Raw genomic sequence first — 7,805 nt, forward strand, 5'->3', positions numbered from 1 at the left:
TTTTGGAGCGATACAAATCTGATTATAACCCGAATAACCATCCAGAAGACAATAGTACTCATGACCAACCAACCTGTCAAGCATCTGATCAATGAAAGGTAAGGGAAAGTGATCTTTCCGAGTGGCCTTGTTTAGCTTCCTGTAGTCCATACAGACTCTCCACCCTGTAACTGTTCGTGTAGGAATAAGCTCATTCTTCTCATTTTCTACCACGGTAATACCACCTTTCTTGGATACACATTGAACCGGGCTTACCCATGAACTGTCAGAGATAAGATAAATGATCCCTGCATCTAGACAATTTAGAATTTCCTTTTTTACTACTTCCTTCATGATTGGATTAAGTCTTCTTTGCTGCTCGACTATAGGCTTGCTACCTTCTTCTAGCAGAATTTTATGCATGCAGAAAGAAGGGCTGATTCCCTAGATATCTGCTATAGTCCATCCAATTGCCGATTTAAACTCTCTCAGAATTCTCAAAAGCTTTTCCTCATCGCTACCTGAAAGGTCAGATGCAATAATAACAGTCAGAGTAGATGCATCACCTAAAAAAGCATACCATAAATGTTCAGGTAAAGGCTTACGCTCAAGAGTAGGAGCTTCCTCAATAGAAGGCTTGAGGCGTTTAGGAACTTTGCTCAATTCTTCCATTCCAAGAGATTCAAAAGGCATATCTATCTTCCTCTTCCAGGGAGACGCATTAAAATATTGCAATTGCTCATCTCCTTCGTCATCTTCACTGTCTAAATTTCCCAGCAAGGCTTTTTTCTAAGGCATCAGACCTTAGCATGTGATCAAGTTCCGATGTGACCACCGAGTCGACCAACTCGACTTTTAAGCACTCCTTATTATCAGTAGAAAATTTCATAGCATTGAACACTTTGAAAGTCACATCCTGATCCAACACTCGCATTGTAAGCTCACCCTTCTGCACATCAATCAAGATCCGACCAGTTGCCAAGAAAGGCCTTCCCAAGATTATGTGAATCTTCTTATCCTCCTCGAAATCAAGAATGATGAAATAAGCAGGGAAGATGAGTTTATCCACATTGACCAAGACATCCTCCACAATACCTATTGGATATGTAAGAGAACGGTCGGCCAACTACAAGGTCATGTAAGTTGGTTTGGGATCAGGTAATTTCAATTGCTTGAAGATTGACAAGGGCATCAGATTGATGCTAGCCCCAAGTCACATAAGCATATGTCAAAAGACACTTTTCCAATAGTACATGGAATAGCGAAGCTTCCTGGATCTTTAAGCTTTGGAGGCAACTTCTGTTGCAGCACAGCAGTGTATTCCTCCGTGAGAGCGACAGTCTCTAAATTATCTAGCTTCACCTTCCGAGAGAGAATACCTTTCATAAACTTTGCATAACTAGGCATCTGCTCAATATCCTCGGTGAAAGGTATGTTGATATGAAGTTTATTGAACACCTCCAGAAACTTCTCAAATTGCTTGTCCAGCTTTTTCTTCTGCAGCCTCTTAGAAAAAGGCGGTGAAGGATATATTTGTTTCTCCCATGTATTACCCTCAGGCACAGTGTGCTCAACAGTAGTCTTCCTTGGTTCCACTTCTTCATCCTGCTGCTTTGCTTCTTCCTCAACCCCAGCTTCTTCAGTCAATTCTTGAGTGTGATTGGGATTTGCAACCTTCTTAGACCTCAAAGTAATTGCCTTTACCTGCTCCTTAGCTTCCTTCTTTCCTGGTACTTCAGTGTCACTAGGCAATGTACCAGGTTGGCGATTTAGCAAGGCATTGGCAATTTGCCCAATTTGATTTTCTAAGGTCTTGATAGAAACAGCCTGACTCTTGCACATGAGCTTCAACTCCTCTAATTCAGATTTTTCATTAGCTTGTTGCTGCTTGAGTTGTTGTTTTGGTGCATACTGCGGTTGCTGAAACCCAGGGGGGTTGTACAGCTTAGTTGGATACTGCTGATAAGGCTGTTGAACCGCATTCTGAGCATTGCTCCAACTGAAATTAGGATGATTGCAGTTGTTAGGATGATAGGTGAATGGCACAGGTTGCTGCGATCGCTGGAAGTTGCTCACGAACTTAGCTGATTCATTAGAAATTGTGCACTGATCAGTCTCATGGGCACCAACACAAAGCTCACTGACACTAGTAATTTGATTAACTCCATAATTAGCCAAAGTGTCCACCTTCATTGTCAAAGCCTTAAGTTAGGCAGCTATAGCAGTTGCTGCATCCAACTCCAGAATTCCTGCTACTTTTCCCTGAGTCAGTCTCTGGGAAGGATTCTGGTACTCATTAGCAGCTATCAGTGCAATAAGTTCATAAGATTCATCGTAGCTCTTAGCCCACAAGGCTCCTCCTGATGCTGCATCAAGCATGGGCCTAGAAGTAGGACCCATTCCATTATAGAAATAGTTGATAATCATCCAATCAAGCATGCCATGGTGTGGGAACTTCCTTAGCATCTCTTTATGTCGATCCCAAGCCTCATACAGAGATTCTCCAGTTTATTGCGCGAACTGGGTAAGAGCATTTCTGATTGATGCAGTCTTCACAATGGGAAAAAATTAAGTGAGAAACTTTTGAGCAAGATCTTCCCAAGGTATGATAGACCCTGCTGGTAGAGAGTGTAACCAACACTTAGCTTTGTCCCTCAAAGAGAATGGGAAGAGTCGCAGCTTGATAGCATCTTCAGCCACACCATTGAACTTGAAAGTATTGCGGATCTCGATGAAATCCCTAATGTGCATATTGGGGTCTTCGGTAGGAGAACCCCCAAACTGAACTGAGTTCTGTATCATGTGGATCGTGCTGGACTTGATCTCAAAAGTGTTAGCCGCGATGGCTGGTCTAATGATGCTAGATTGAATGTCATTAATCTTTGGCTTAGAATAGTCCATCAAAGCCTTTGGATTTTATGCTTGATCACCCATAGCTAATATAATTGGCTCTTCAACTTCCTCTTCTTCTTCTACCTTCTTTTCTTCCTCAGAAACTTCCCTGCGAATTACCACAAGTTCTTCCTCGGCTTTATCCAGTGTTCTCTTATGAGTACGCGAACACGTATGCATACACCCTCGCTAGATCACCTGAAATAAAACAAGGTAACAAATAAGTAACAATGTCCAAGTCAATGAAATTTAACGACCACTGATGGAAAGCACATAAACTAGTAATTAACACTGCAGTCCCCGGCAGCGGCGCCAAAAACTTGTTAGTCACTAAACACGCGCTAATATTACACGCAAGTATTCAAGTTCACAAGTAGTATATGATATAAATCAGATTCGATGCCACAGAGACTGTATTGGTTAACTAATTAATTCATGCACCTAAGCAATAATATATGGTTATAATTCAATGCTAAGACAATAATAAGTGAGGATGTTTATAACTAAGAATTAACTAATAAATATAACTACGAGAATAAGATTGATTGAATTAATATGAATGACAGATATGGGATTCTAACTTCATTAATACTTCATTAAATAGCCTTATTATTCTCAACCTTAGCATGCAGTTGTGATGACACTAATCAGACAACACGAAACTGATAAACACCAACTTTCGTTGAACGAGTACCATTCTACCAGACATCCATAAAAGAGATAGAAGCTGAATAGACACCAATTATAATGAGACCCTATATGTCTATAGAATTTGACAACATAACGGTTTAAGCATAAGTTATCTATCTTGATTACAAAGGGCAAGTAAGATGGTTAAAATTACCTACGAATCATACATATCAATACATGAACCTATGTTAGCATGGCAAGTTCTAAATCCTTAAATTCACTTTCACTTCATTAAGAATTAACACACTATCTTATAAGTTCGCGACGCTCATAAGACGCATACGCACAACCAATACTAGGATATCATATAATGACCACACACTAAGGAATCAAACAATTTAACTAAATAAATCCATAAATAAATCCGCTAGAACCCCACGATAACGATTAGCCCATAATCGAACTCATTGCCAACGTGGGTTCCAATGAAAACATGATATAGCAAACATAGTCTTTATATGAATAAATAAACCAAAGTACAATCAAGAATATAGGTTCAGAAAAACAAGAAACAAGCATCCAAATTACAACTCAAAACAAAGATTCACAAGAATAAACTAGTTCATCTTTGCCTTTGTTGAATTGTGCCAAAAGGTCTCTTACCGTCTTCTCCCTCCTTGATGTCTTGATAACTCTGAATATATCTTGAAAAATGACCTAAGTTATATTTATATAGCATTCCATGCATCCCAGGAGTCCATTAATTTGAATTATAATAGAATCAGGATTTTAATATCCCGACCCAGCGCGGCCGCGCTGCCTTTCTGCACTCCCGGAGCGACCGCGCGCAACACCACCGCGAGCGCGCCTGCCTTCTGCCAAAACTTCATTTTTTCTTTTTCTTTATTCCTTGCAGCTTCGAGCCAATCTTCCAACTTTAATTCCAACACATCTTAAACACCATATTAGCATCAAAACAATGCTAATTCACCTGATTCACGAAGTAAAGCCTGAAATGCAAAAACACTTGAAAACACGTTAAAACATAAATAACTTGAGTACAAATACACCAACTCAAAGCTTATTAGAGCATAAATAAGTGTCATAAATGCCACTTAACAGATATCAGTTATGGTCTCATCAGGTTTAACATCAAATTTTTCATACTCTTGCATAAGAACAACCCTTCTATTCTTCTTGATTTCCATTGTTCTTTGATACTGAGTTTCCAAAGCATCCCATATAGCTTTGGTAGTTTTGTAAACAATCACCTTGTTTGACATCACATTGTCCAAACTATTGTACAGAATATTCCTGACTTTTGCATCCTTAAGCGTTGCAGCTTTCTCAGGATCTAACCATTCAGATTTTTCTTTCCTGATGTAGTGCTCAGGAAATGTTGCAGCCATGGTCACAACCTTTTGAGGATACGAAGGTCCACTGTGAATTATATCAATATATACATCATCAATGGATTCAAGGAATATCAACATCTTGACTCTCCATGTAGAGTAGTCAGCCTTTTTGAGGATTGGATTTTTTATGCTTTCATACTTACTTCCAGACATGTATAATCTTTTCTAATTAGCAATCAATTATCCTGCTCTGATACCACTTGTTACCCAGAATATGATAATTATTTAAGGGGGTTGGATACAATTATCAAATAAATTGATTGTCAAAGAAGTAAAGTAAGAACAATATGGATCAAATAACAGTTTATTAAATCTCTTATAAACCATTAAAGAACTCTCTCAAGAAACAATATTCTTAAGAGCTGCTAGGTTATGAATAATGCTCGAGATGTGTACCAATAGTGGTAACCTAATATGTGTTTATATATCACACAACTACAAAATCAATCTTTATCAATTATAAGATATGTTACAATATGGTATATCTAATTTCTATACATATCTACTTAACAACTACATTCCAATAAGTCAGGAACCGAGTATAATAAACTCCTCCAATACTAGGACTGTATCAATCAAACAAATTCTAACTTATCATGTATGTAGTCATATCCTGACAGTGTCATATCCTGATGCATGTAGATACTAACAACTGATCAGATCCTGACGCTTAGACATATCCTGACTGACTTATGCAGATCCTGATTGACTTTAGCAAATCCTCATTATGATCTCAACAAATCCTGATTTCTGACTTAGACATTTTCCAACATATGAAAAAGCAAACATCAAGCCGTATTTGGATTCACACTCGGGTTGAAAACAATCAAATTTTACTTAGAATATTTCTAAGTATAAAAAGCTAAAAAGTAAACATCAACTCGGATTTGGATTCACAACCGGGTTGAAAGCAATCAAATTTTAGTTAGAATAATTTCTAAGTACAAAAAGCTAAAAAGTAAACATCAACCCGGTTTTGGATTCATATCCAGGTTGAAAGTAATAAAATTTAAGCTAAAGAGCAAACATCAACCCGGGATTGGATTCACATCGGGGTTAAAAGCAATTAAAATTTACTTAGAATATTTTCTAAGTACAAAAAGCTAAAAAGCAAACATCAACGCGGTTTTGGATTCATAACCGGGTTCAAAGCAATAAAATTTAAGCTAAAAGCAAACATCAACCCGAATTTGGATTCACACCGAGTTGACAACAATCAAATTTTACTTAGAATATTTTCCAAGTACAAAAATCTAAAAAGCAAACACCAACCTGGTTTTGAATTCATACCCGGGTTGAAAGCAATAAAATTTAGGCTAAAAAGCAAACATCTAACCGAATTTGGATTCACACCCGGGTAGAAAGTAATCAAATTTTAATTAGAAGAATTTCTAAGTACAAAAAGCTAAAAAGCAAACATCAACCCGATTTTGGATTTATACCCGGGTTGAAAGCAATAAAATTTAATCTAATAAGTAAACATCAACCCAGATTTGGATTCACACCGGCGTTGAAAGCAATCAAATTTTACTTATAATATTTTCTAAGTACAAAAAGCTAAAAAGAAAGCATCAACCCGATTTTGGATTCATACCCAGGATGGAAGCAATAAAATCATCAACTTGGATTCATACCCAGGTTGGAAGCAATAAAATCATCAACCCGGATCTGGATCCATACTCAGGTTGAAAGCAGTCAAATTTTTACTTAAAATATTTTTTAAGTATAAAAAGAATTATAAAGCAAACAACTAGAATGGAGAAACGAAACAAATCCATGAAAATAGCAATTCGGATTGGTAACCAATCGGGCCAAAGTCAAAGATTAAATATCATCTAGAACAAACAAAGTAGGAGGAAATAATTAATTACACGGGCATGGACCAAATAGCTTTGCAAATCCGGGAAAGATCTAGAGGAAACTGGGATTTGGACCATCAAAGGGCTTCGGCTCTCCTTTTTCTTCTTCAATAGCAGTTTTGGCTGCCAGGAATTCCTGAATGAAGCTCTGCCAGGTGGTACCATCTTGACATGCCTTTCAGCAACAATCCTAGCCCTATGCACATCAGAGAGCCCCGACATGAGCAATAGCCAAATCATATTCATAGTTGGTCTTGTACTCAGCTATTATAGCATTGTCATCAAGGTTTTCCTTAGCCTCCAATTCAGACTTGGAGCCTCTCAACCTCTTTCTCCAGCCCATCATCCCAGTCCTTCTCCTCCTTAAGGTGTCCCTTCAACCCGGTTTTAACAGTCCTAAAGCTCTCCCGGGCCTCATCCAGTTCATCCTTCAAGTTATCTGCCTGATCCTTCTCAGCATCAGTCTTTTTATTGGCCTCCAGGACCTCATTGAAGTCTATGTAAGAGCAAACAACAATAGCACTTCCAACCTACAAGAAGGTATGGAAAAATAACTAAGTCAAAATATAAAATTCTGCCCCGGTATGAAAAAGCAATGAAGTATCAAAATACTTGTCCCCTGTGCCCAGTAACCTTCTTAAATGCTACAGCCAACCCGGATCCATCTCATCCCAGTCATCATCAACTGGGATATTAGATATGAAGTTTGCAAGGTCGACCAAAGTCTTAGTTCCCACTTTCACTGGCTCCCCATCCGGCCTTTTCCCTTCAGAATTACAAACAACCCTGTCAGCAACAGTGGTCTTACCCCGGGGAGGCTTCGAGGCCGAGACCTTCCTCTTCCTCTTCGGAGGGAGTTCATCATCATCAGGAATGTCTTGAACAAGAGGATCAACATTCAAGGTCTCACTACCCGGATCCACCATATTCTGAGGAGCAGATGACTCGGCTCCTTCTTTGGCATCAGCTGATATGGATCCAGCACCTGCAATGCTCTTAGTTTTGAAAACAAGGCCTAAGCTATTAAAAG

The 7,805-nt window shown here is 38.6% G+C and overlaps 1 non-coding gene across 1 annotated transcript; it reads left to right on the top strand.

The window, feature by feature from the left end:
• The first annotated feature begins 2,416 nt into the window (after positions 1-2,416).
• LOC141662998 (small nucleolar RNA R71) lies at positions 2,417-2,523 on the top strand. Its single transcript, XR_012551092.1, has one exon. It is a non-coding gene; the product is annotated as a small nucleolar RNA R71 (small nucleolar RNA).
• The last annotated feature ends 5,282 nt before the right edge of the window (positions 2,524-7,805 follow it).

This window comes from Apium graveolens, chromosome 5, assembly GCF_009905375.1.
Source record: "Apium graveolens cultivar Ventura chromosome 5, ASM990537v1, whole genome shotgun sequence".
Lineage (NCBI taxonomy): Eukaryota > Viridiplantae > Streptophyta > Magnoliopsida > Apiales > Apiaceae > Apium > Apium graveolens.